Below are 12,689 nucleotides of genomic sequence, written 5' to 3' on the forward strand. Positions count from 1 at the left end.
GAAATTATTTTCTTTTAATATTTATATGTGATCTTTAATATATCAGATGGGTGTTAGGGCCTTAGTTTAATGTCAGAATATCAGAAATTGTATTTAAGACAGGATCCTAAATCTGCTTATAATTTTAATTCTGGATCCATTACTCCAAGATAGAGAGTTCAGTCTTCTGATCTGCTTGTTCAGATTGAATTATCCTAATCATTCAAGCCTTCTATTTTATAAAGCCTATTAATATCTTCTGACATAAAAAAAAACTGAAATCATGGACCACCAGATTCAAGGGCAGTTTCTATTTCACTGTTATAAGACTATTGAATAGTTCTCTAGTTTAATAAGAATGGACTCTTGAACTCACAATCTACCACACTATGAAACTGCACCTTATTGTCTACCTGCACTGCACTTCCTCTGTCACTGTCTTACATTGTACTACCTTAGTGTACTGTTGTAATGAATTGATCTGTAGGAACTGTATACAAGACAAGCTTTACACTGTACCTTGTGATAATAAGAAACCTGTTTGCCAGTTTACTAGAACTAGAACTAGAGATCATGGGTTAAGGATTAAAGGGGAAATGTTTAAGGGGAACACGAGTGGTGTCTTCTTAGTCAGAGGGTGGCGAGAGTGTGGGAACGAGCTGCCAGTGGAAATGGTGGATGCAGGCTTGTTTTCAAGCCTATAGAGATGTCTTGGAAGGATGTGAAGCAAGCAGTGGATGCAAGGAAGCAAGAGAGAGACAGACAGACAGAAAGAGTCAGAGAAAAAATAATAATAAAAAAGATCCTGTATTCACATACAAAAGTATGTGCACCTTTGCTTTCAGTAATTGGTGTGACCCCCGCAGCGCCCCCCCCCCCAATACAGCAATAACTTCAACCCAACGTTTCCGGTAACTGTTGATCAGTCCTGCACATCGGCTTGGAGGAACTTTAGGCTATTCCTCCTCACAAAACTGCTTCAGCTCTGGGATGTTAGTGGGCTTCCTTGTGTGAACTGTTTGCTTGAGTCCTTCCACAACATTTCTATAGGATTAAGTTCAGGATGTTGACCCAACCATTCCAAAACACAAATTTTCTTCTTTTTAAACCATTCTGGTGTTGAATTACTCTTGTCTTTCAAATCATTGTTCTTTTGCATCATCCAACTTCTATTAAGTTTCAGGTGAGGGACTTCTACCCAGGCATTCTCTTGTAAAATGTCCTGACACAATTTTGAATTCATTGTTCCCTCAACGATTGCAAGCTGTCCAGGCCCTGACGGAGCAAAGCAGCTCCAAACCATGATGCTCCTTCCACCGTGCTTCACAATGGGATGAGGTTTAGGTGTTGGTGTACAATTCCCTGTGTAATGTGTAATTCTGCCAAAAAGTTCACCTTTTGTCTCATCTGTCCATAGAACATTGTCACAGAAGTGTTGTAGAATATCCAGGTGGTCTTTTGCAAACTTGAGACATGCAGCAAAGTTTTATTTGGAGAGCAGTGGTTTTCTCTATGGTGTCCTTCCATGAACTTGTTCTTGTTCTGTGTTTTTCTTATAGTGGACACATGACCAGAGAATTCACCAAGTTCTAGAGATTTCTGCAGGTCTTTTGCAGAAACCTCTAGGTTCTTTTTCAGCTCCTTCAGCCTTGCACGTTATGCTTTTGGTGTGATCTTTGCAGGTTGCCCACTTCTAGGGAGAGTAGCAATAGTACTGAGTTTCCTCCATTTGTTGACAATTTATCTTACTGTGGACTGACAAACACTCAGGTCTTTGGAAATGCTTTTGTAGCCTTTCTACAGTTCATCTTCTAAGGTTCTCTGAAAGTTGTTTTGATTTTGATTGTTTTGATGAGGCATGGTGTACATATACAGATCTTTCTTGAGAAGAGAAGGCTCTGTCAGTAACCTGACTGTGATTTTTTTTATAAAGGGCAGGGCACCTCTACAACCTACACCTCCAATCTCACCTCATTGATTGGAACTCCTGACTCCAATCAGCTTCACCCCAGAGGCTCACGTACTTTTTCCAATAAGCACATGTAATATTGGATTATTTTTCTCACCAAGTAAATGAACAAGTATAATGTTTTTTTGTGTTATTTATTTAATTGAGTTCTCTTTATCTGATTTTAGATTTACATGAAGATCTGATCACATTTTAGGTCATATTTATGCAGAAATAGGAAAAATTCTATAGGGTTCACCAACTTTCTAGCACCACTGTATTTTTATTTAGAGATACAGACTCGTAACAGGCCCTTCTGACCCACAAGCCTGCACCACACAATTATATCTATGTGACCAATTAACGTACTAACGTGTACATTGTTGGAATGTGGGAGGAAACAGGAGTACCCAGAGGAAACCCATATGGTCATGGGGAGAACTCTTACAGACAGTGGGGGAAATTGAAACTTAGTGTTATGATAACGTTATGCAAACTGCTCCACAATCATGCTGCCTGCCCCATGTTTAAAACTTGTTTTTATTTGTGTAGAGACACAGCATGGTAACAGGCCCTTTTGGCTCAACGAGTCCCCACCCAATTATACCCATGTGACCAATTAACCCATTAACCATTGAAAAGTTTCTGGGTGTCAACATCTCTGAAGATCTATCCTGAGCCAAAAGTATTGACGCAATTACAAAGAAGGGACACCAACAGCTATATTTTATCAGTAAGCTGAGGAGATTTGGTATGTAACCAAAGCCACTCGCAATTTTCTACAGATGTACCATGGAGAGCACGCTAACTGGTTGCATTACTGTCTGGTATGGTGGGGCCGCTGTAGAAGATGATAAACTCAACCAGATCCATCATGGGCACTAGCCTCCCAGCGTCAAGAACAGCTTCAAAAGGTGATGAATCAAAAAGGTGGCATCTATCATTAATGACCCCCAACACCCAGGACATATTCTCTTCTCATTACTACCATCACAGAGCAGGATCAGGAGCCTGAAGAAACACACGCAACCTCTTAGGATCAGCTTCTTCCCCTCCACCATCAGATTTCTGAACAGATAATGAACCCATGAACATTACCACTAAATATTCACTCAGTGGCCACTTTATTAGGTATCCTGTACCTAACAAAATGACTATTGAGTGTATGTTCATGGTCTTCTGCTGCTGTATCTCATCCACTTCAAGGTTCAATGTGCTGTGCATTCAGAAATGCTTTTCTGCACACCACTGTTGTAATGCATGGCTACTGTCACCTTCCTGTCAGCTTGAAACAGCCTGGCCATTCTCCTCTCTCTCGTTCCGAGGCATTTTCACCCACAGAATTGCCACTCGTGAAACTTTTTTGCTTTTTGCACCATTCTCTGTAAACTCAAGAGAACATTGAATGTGAAAATCCCAGGTGGTCAGCTGTTCCTCAGATACTCAAACTACCCCAGATAAAACTGTGTACTAGTTCCTAATACTTATCAACAGAGGACTTCATCTGCATCATGTTCTTTTGACTGTAAATGAACAAAATCAGTGTAGACATCTAGTGTAAATAATGGGCTACCTTCTCACAATGCTGTTGCTAACTGCATCATCCAGATCTTCAGTTTTCATTATGACATTCAAGATGATTGTCAATACTTTCAAGTTCTTCATAGCTTCTAGCTTGTTGAAGCAGTGAAATTATTTCATTTTCACTCCCAGCCATTTCTGGCAGCTCCAAGCTTAAATACACAAAACCACAGTGATTGAAACAGTTCTGAAATGACTTACTGCTTATTTCTCACCTTCCATCAGTGACAAAGGTCACAAATACATGCAACTGATACTGTTTAAAAACTGTTAGCTCAAAGCACGGTTTTGCCTCTATGGCCATGCAAGCACACATGACTGAGGCTAGTTCGGCAACAGTCTCCTGTTCCAATGAAGCAGCATAGGGTCCAAATAAACAAAGGGAATCTCAGCTATTTTCTCGATTCGTTTTCGTTCTTCAAGAGTTGTCTCAAATAAGAGGCTGCCCTGATTAGCCAATGGTCAAATTAAACAAAATCTTCTGTATTTCACATTTTAATTCATATTAATTTTAAGGTGTTGCACTATACTGCTGCTGTGTAGCAATAAATTTCACCACATACATCAGTGATAATAAACCAGGATCTCAGCTGCGTATCCCAGCAGCAGATGCAGACTTAGGTGGTCAAAAGCAGTCACAGCTAAACGGAATGTGCTCTGGCCAATGAGAAAATCCTAACTATCAAGCATTCATTTATTTCACCCCAGCTCCCATCAACAACGCACCCCCCCTTCAAATTGTATCACTTGTGTACTCAAGGGGCAATATCCAGTGGCCAATTAATCTGTCATCTTTGGGGTGTAAGAGGAAACCGTGGGAGACCTAGATAGCAAAACTGTGAGCCAGGGATCCAGGTCAAACCCGGGCTGCTGAAGCTGTGCCACTCTGCCCTCTGATCTTGCAGAGGTAGGCGTAGGTGTCTTTGCAAAGTTTGGTGGTCAGCATGCACCCAAGGGCATGGCCTGTGTGACCGACCCAGAGACAGTGGCCACGGCTCTTCTCAGGTGAAATGCTCAGGCCTGGTAGATCCAACCATCCTAAATAGTGAAAGAAGATGGGTCAGCCTAATGCAAAGAGATAGGAAGATATCTATGTATCAAATTTAAAAAGATTAAACTCTGTGCCAATCAGAAATACCAGCCTGAAATGCCATTGAGGAGTGGAGCATGCTTCAAGGAGCATCAAACAGCACCGAACAGTTATGGGAAGGGTTAACTTCTGATCACATCATTGAAAGTGGAGGCACCTTTATCATGTCCTGTTTTAGCTTTCATATTCTGCTGACAGCTTAACCTTAGGTAACCTTAAATCCCACGACGATCCCAAGGGTTTTCAGCATCTTCAAATAAGATTTCTGTAATGTCATTTATGTACATCCAGAATTCTGAATTATTGGTAAGGTCTCATTTGGAGAAGATTGATGTTGACAGTTGATGAATACTTAGTTTTGTGGAAGGAGACAGAGCCTAAAATAACTGGCTTTATATGTCAAATGAATAAAAATTAATACGTTATTAACTTCCGTGATGCTAATCCAATAAAGAAATTCAGTCCACGGGCACATGTCAGCACTAAGACGTTAGCAAGGTTCAAGCACTGCGAAGGGGCAGAGCATACTGTATGTACACTGCCTTTGTCTTTCGCAGATACTTTGGGGTTGTGTATGGGGACATATGCACGTACCATTCAGTGGCCACTTTATTAAATACACCCGTAACCAGGCTTGTTAATGCAATTATCCACTCAGCCGATCAGGTGACAGCAACTCAATGCATAAAAGCATGCAGTCACGATCAAGAGGCTCAGTTGTTGTTCAGAACAAATATCAGAAAGGGGAAGAAATGCGATCCCAGTGACTTTGACTGTGGAATCATTGTTGGTGCCAGGCGGGGTGGTTTGAATATCCCAGAAACTGCTGATCTCCCGGGATTTTTACGCTCAACTGTCTCTAGAGTTTACAGAGTATAGTGAGAAAAGTGAAAATAAAATCCAGTGAGCAGCAGTTTTGTGGGAAAAATGCCTTTTTAATGAAAAAGGTCAGAGGAGAATAACCGTACTGTTTCAAGCTGACAGGAAGGCAACAGTAATTTAAATAACGACATGTTACCACAGTGGTGAGCAGACAAGCATCTCTGAATGAACAACATAAAATATACAGGAGCAGAATTAGGCCGTTCCAACATGTTGGACATTGAAGTGGATGGACTACAGCAGCAGAAGACCATGAACATACACTCAGTGGCCACTTAAGGAACGGGAGGTAGCTAATAAAGTGGCTACTGAGTGTATTTATTCAACTAATCAGGTCATTTTCCTTTGAATGCATTAAACTCAGTTCAACTATTTGCTGATATAAGATCACGCTTGGTATGCAGTTGTGTCCAAGGTATGCTTTTATTTATTGCAGGATAATAGGGGCCAGTCAATATTAGATAAATCCAGCATTCAAGATGTTCAGTTGCAAGGCAAATGCATGCCAATAGCATAACCTTGGCTAAATGTGGCAAGCTGCATCTGTCATACAAGCTGTAGCAGATAGCCAAGTGACACTAATGTATTCTTGTCTGTATCTCTAGCCCTTCTCTTTTTCTCTCTCACTTTATTCAACATATTTTTTTTCACCCATACTCAACAGAAGAATGTCTGGATTTATAAAAAGTGCCTTTCACAGTTTAAGGATAATCTAAAATGCCTTCTGCCACTGAAATACTATTTCAGTGCAGTTAACATTGCAATATAGTCAATGCAACAGCCAATTTGAACAAAGCAAGCTCTCACAAACAGCAATTTGCTCAGATAATCTCTTTTACTGTTGATCTTATCAGATAGATAAATATTGACCTGATATACGAGGAGAATCCCCTCACCTTCATCAAAATAGTTTAAGAAATGATGAGAGAACAGATGTTGCCTTAGTTATAAGTTTAATTTGAAAGATTATACCTCTGCTCTTTCAAACCTGAAAACTTCAGCCCAGCTTGGGCATTTAGGTAAAAGAGAGCCATTTATAAAAATTGAAATCTGGCAGTTTTCTTCATTAAGGAGAAGTTTGAAAAATATCGGGCATTATAAACACAATCCCAGAGGTAAGATTACAAGAGTTCTTTTGTGCTTTTAGTAATTATAGATTTCACACATCAGACAGAGGAATTGGAATCTTCTGCACTAGGGAACTAACTGAACTGCCCCCTTAAATAGGTAGAATAATCTGTAGCTTGTTGAGGTTGCAATGCATGGAGCTAGGAATGCACATTGGGAATTAATGGAAGAAGTTCTCAGTGGCAAAATACAGTATCTTGATCTCAGTTGGAGAGCAACAATTGCAGTTGCGTGACCCATTTTAATAAGAGTTAAATAATTTCAGCATGCACAAGATTTTAATGCATACAGATTTTGTCAAATATTCTATAAAGAGAGCAATTGAGATAGATGTAATGCTGCCATCAACTCATCACTACTGGAGTCAAACATCAGCAAATTTACTTGATTGAAATAAAGATGTTCGTCTTAGTGTAAAATGCATGAGAGCACCATCAGTTACAATTTTTTTAAGAGTCATGGAGTCATAGAAAAATACAGCTTAGAAACAGGCCCTTCAGCCCATCTAGTCCATGATAAACCATTTAAAGTGCCTAGTCCCATCAACCATGCATGCAGACCATAGCCCTCCATACCCGTGCCATCCATGTACCTATCCAAAACTTCTCTTAAGCATTGAAATCGAGCTCACATCCTCCACTTGTGCTGGCAGCTAGTTCCACTCTCTGAATGAAGAAGTTTCCTCTCATGTTCCCCTTAAACATTTCACTTTTCACACTTAACCCATGAGGTCTAGTTGTAGTCCCACCTAACCTCAGTGGAAAAAGTCTGCTTGCATCTACCCTTTCTATACCCCTCATAATCTAGTAATTTCTTATTCAAGTTAGTCCCAGTTCCAGTTTGAAAATTTACCAATGCTGTATTAAGCTCTTAGACGTCCCTATCACTGAATGATTACAACGGGGTAAAGACCATTCTGGCCTTCAAGTATATACTGTACATTCTCTATGTAGGGATCTCTCACTAATGCAGTCTAGAGTCCTCATTAAGAGTTGAGTAGCAAATGCCAACATTACCAGATGTGTCTACGTTCCTTGAATGAGCATGGAGAAGAGGTCATTGCCTTCTAAAAGCAAGGCTGAGATTGTCCAGTAATAACATGTGAAAGATTACAATACTCTATGTCTTCCACTGACCACAAAGTCCATCGCAGTCTGTCCACTTGCCTGACTGTAATCTTCTTCCAGGAGGTGGTTGCCAACTAATCACAGAGGTCCAGACTGGCACACCAGGGAAATCTCAACCCTCCGCTAGAGTTTGAGAGCCCACCAAGCACTGCTGGCTGTTAAAGCAGTCAAGGGGATTTAGTATTTGTAAATGTCTCTGGCAATAATAAACATTAAAAAATCATTGAAAGTAATGATAGCACACACCAGATCCTCATTGAAGGTTGGTGGTGAAAATGGTGAGATCTTCAAATATTTTGGTGGCAACATCTCTGAGGATCTATCTTGGACCAACACATTGATGCAATCAGAAGAAGGCACATCAGCTGCTCTACATCATTCGGAGTTTGAGGAGATTCAGAACATCACCAAAGGCTCTTACAAATGTCTTTGGATGTAGGGTGGAGAACATCACGGCCTGGAGGCTCCGATGCACAGGGTCACAGAGGATGCAGAGTGCTGTAAAGTGCTGTGGACGATTGTGTGCGTGATCGTTCCATCATACACACAATCCTCCTCACCATCAAGGGCATCTTCAAAAGGCAGTGCCTCAAAGACTCAAAGTACATTTATTATTAAAGTATGTATGTAGTATACAACCCTGAGATTCTCCTTCCCAAAGTCAGCCGTGAAACAAAGAAAACCATGGAATTTGTTCCGAGAGAAACATCACACCCTGAATATGCAAAAAAAAAGAAACAAATTGCATAAACCGGATAAAAAGAGAGAAAACACAGAATATAAAACACCAACCCACAAAGTCATTGAAAGAGTCCAATATTCAGTTTAGCTCAATTAAGTTCATTCTGGTGCTGTACCATACACTAACTTCAGGCCTCAGAGCTCAAAAAGGTAGTATCCATCATTAAAGACCCTCAAAATCCAGGACATACCCTCTTCCCATAACTGCCATTGGGGAGGAGGTGCAAGAGCCTGAAGACCCACATTCAATCATTCAGTAACAGCTTCTTTCCCTCTTCCATCAGATTTCCGAACAACATTTTTTTTGCTATTTGTAATAATTTGATATTTTTCACTGTACTGCTGCTGAAGAAGAGCAATTAATTTTGCATCAACTAAATCAATGATAATAAATCTGATTCAAATTTTGATTCTAATATTTTTAGAACTATTGTAACATTTGGAATAAAATATTTAAAAATATGAAGAAACTATTAAATATAATTACCTCCTCGTTCCCCTTCTCCGGACAGCTGCTGCAACCCATGAAAATGAATGGACTGGCTGTGCTGGCACAGACTAATTTGGCATGGGTTCAGCTGGGCAGATTTCCCAGCCCATGTGTCTGGAAGTTTGTACTTCCCAACTCTCCAACAGCTGAGTACAGTTGTCCCAAGAGCGGAGATCAGCTCTGCACAAGTTCAGGAATTCAGCCTTCGCTTTGGGAGTCCCACACCTCCAAAGTCACGTTCGTAAAGGTCACCGTCCACTCAGGACTGCTGACCTTGAAGCAGAGGGTCTAAACCCAGAACTATCTAACATTTCTGGATCTGAACAATGGGGCGATATGGTAGCATAGCGATTAGTGCATCACTTTACGGCACCAGCAAGTGATCAAAGGTTGGAGTTCAGTTCTCTCAACTGCCTGTGAGGATTTCATCCATTCTTCCATTGATTATGTGGGTTTTCTCCAGATGCTCCGGTTTCCTCCCCCGTCCTATATTCCTACAGTTAGGGTTAGTAAGTTGAAGGCAGGCTATGCTGGTGCTGGAATTGTGGCGACACTTGAAAATTCTTGCTGATACTTTTGGAAGCAAATCTTGCATTTCACTGTGTGTTTTAATGTGTATGTGACAAATAAAGCTATTATTATCATTATTATTATTTATTGTTTTTATTTTTCTTTCTCAGCACAAGCTGAGGTATAGGCATAGACAAGCACAATTATTTCTCAATTGCTAGGAACTTTTGGACTATTCGAGTGGTGATTAGTATTGTGGCTTTCTGAAAGCAAAAGAAAGGAAACTATAGGCCAGTTAACCTCACCTCAGTGATTGGGAAAGTGTTGGAGTCTATTATTGAGGATGAGGTTCTGGGATACTTGGAGAATAATGATAAAGTAAGTCAAAGTCAGCATGGTTTCTGTCCAGGGAAATCTTGCCTGACAAATCTGTTAGGGTTCTTTGAGGAAGTAACAAGCAAGGTGGACAAAGGAGAGGTAGTGGATGTCATTTACTTAGATTTTCAGAAGGCGTTTGATAAGGTGCCACACAGGAGGCTGCTTAACAGGTTAAAATCCTATGGCATTACAGGAAAGATACTGGCATGGATAGAGGTATGGCTGACAGGCAGAAGGCAGCAAGTGGGAATAAAAGGGGTCTATTCTGGTTGGCTGCCAGTGGCTAGTGGTGTTCCTCAAGGCTCAGCATTGGGAACACTACTTTTCACATTGTTTATTAATGATTTAGATGGTGGAATTGATGGCTTTGAAGCAAAGGTTGCAGGTGATATGAAGATAGATGGAGGGGTAGGTAGTGCTGAGGAAGCAATGCAATTGCAGCAGGACATAAACAAATTGGAAGAATGGACAAAAAACTGGCAGATGGAATACAGTTTTGGGAAATGTACAATAATGCATTTTGGTAAAACAAAAAAAAGTGCAGACTATTATCTAAATCGGGATGAAGTTCAAACATCAGAGTTGCAAAGGGACTTATAAACCCTCATGCAAGACTCCCAGAAGGTTAATTTACCGGTTGAGTCTGTGGTAAAGAAGGCCAATGTTGGCATTTATTTTAAGGGGAATAGAATATAAAAGCAAGGAGATAATGCTGAGGCTTTACAAGACACTAGTCAGGCCACACTTGGAGTATTGTCAACAGTTTTGGGCCCCATATCTCAGAAAAGATGTATTGTCATTGGGAAGAGTCCAGAGGATGTTCACAAGGATGATTCTGGGAATTAAGGGGTTAACATATGAGGAGTGTTTGGCAGCTTGGTACTCACTGGAATTTAGAAGAAAGCGGAGGGATCTCATTGAAACCTACCGAATGTTGAAAGGATTAGATAGGGTGGATGTGGAGAGGATGTTTCCTATGGTAGGGGTTTCCAGAACCAGAGGGCACAGCCTCAAAATTGAGGGGCAACCTTTTAGAACTGAGGTAAGAAGGAATTTTTTGAGCCAGAGAGTAGTGAATCTGTGGAACTCACCTTCCGTGGTGGAGGCCAAGAGTAGGGATATATTTCAGGCTGAAGTTGATCATTTCCTGACTGGTCAGGGCATCAAAGGATATAGCGAAAAGGCAGTTGTATGGGGTTGACTGGGATCCAAGATCAGCCATGAAGGAATGGCAGAACAGGCTCGATGGGCTGAATGGCCTAATTCTGTTCCTATGTCTTACGGTCTAATGGCCTCATGTACTCCAAGGGATATTCAGTGTCTTGGAAATTTTTTTATATCCATCTCCTGATTTGTGTTTTTCAATAATCTTTTTGTGGAGTTGCTTGGAGTGTTCTTTTGTCTTTATAGTGTAGTTTTTGCCAGGATACTGACTCGCCAGCAGTTGGACCTTCCAGATACAGGTGTATTTTTGCTGCAGTCAGTTGAAACTCCTTGACAGTCACAGGTCTTCAAAAACAGATCTCCATTTAATTAATTGTATGACTTCTAAAACCATTTGGCTGTACCAGTGATGATTTGGTGTGTCATATTAAAGTGAGGAGGGGTGAACACTTATGCAATCAATTATTTAATGTTTTATGTCTGTAATTAATTTAGATCACTTTGCAGAGATCTGTTTTCACTTTGACACAGTGTCAAAAAAAGCCGAATTAAATCCATTGCGAGTCAATGTTGTAAAACAATAAAACATGAAAACTTCCAAGGGAGATGAAAACTTTTTAAAGGTACCTGTTGTTCAAGAGGATGGGCACAGAGGTACTCTACACTGACACCTTAACCCCATTCCCCTTCCTGTCTTTCTCCCAGTATCCTGTGCCCTGCACCTTGGGTGTAATTACCTCTCTATATGTCCTATCTATCACTACTTCTGCCTCCTCTTGGATTGACCTATTTGTAATATCTCTGATTTTATTTATGAGTTTGTATTTTAAAGCAAGACTTTGATGAATATCTTGCCTCTGTAAGTAACCAGATCATGTTAAACTGCTGCAAAATCCTGTAACATATTGAGTTGCTTCTGGTTTTTCTCAGAATTTTCTACATTTATAATCTTGAATTTAGTTGGTCTTTTTATTTTGTGTTTTTGATCATTTTTGTGTTTACCACTAGTCCTGTATTGCCACATGGAATCCTTCTGTTTCTGGGAAGAGGTCTCCAACCTGGGCCAGGTAATTCGACACTTCCTTGTCGACATCTAGTCTGGTCAGATCATGGGGACATCTTCCATGGAGGGTCATGCTCTTCCTTTGGTTAACTTTTTCTTCAATAGTGAGAATGTCTTCATTTTTATGGGTTGTATTCTCATTTAAGTTTAATACTGCATACTTCTTTTCAGAATTGCATATGCTCGCGTGGAGTGCTGAATCCTGTTTTCATTGATGAAAGTATATCCTTAGAAGTTTTATCTGACCATTGTGTAGATTTTTAATGTCTGTTTTTCCTCTTCCCCCTTCTCTCCTAGGTTAATCAAAACGCTTTTGAATGTATATAATGTTCTCTGAAATTTGTCATTTCAGCTGGTAAAACCTAGGGTATGTGCATAGCCAAGCATGCTCATTTGTCAATTGCTAGGAACTTTTGGACTAGTATTGTGGCTTTTTTGGAGACTTACATAGATATTACCGTGTAGCCCTAATTGTTTAATGCTATTGTGTTGCGCCTTTGGGATGACACCAGTTGTAGATATTACTCTTGGGACAATGTATACCTTGTTCATGTTCCAAAGTATTTTAATTTCCTCTTTTAATTCAGCATATTTCTGGTTTTTCACTG

The sequence above is a fragment of the Mobula birostris genome, chromosome 2, assembly GCF_030028105.1.
Source record: "Mobula birostris isolate sMobBir1 chromosome 2, sMobBir1.hap1, whole genome shotgun sequence".
Lineage (NCBI taxonomy): Eukaryota > Metazoa > Chordata > Chondrichthyes > Myliobatiformes > Myliobatidae > Mobula > Mobula birostris.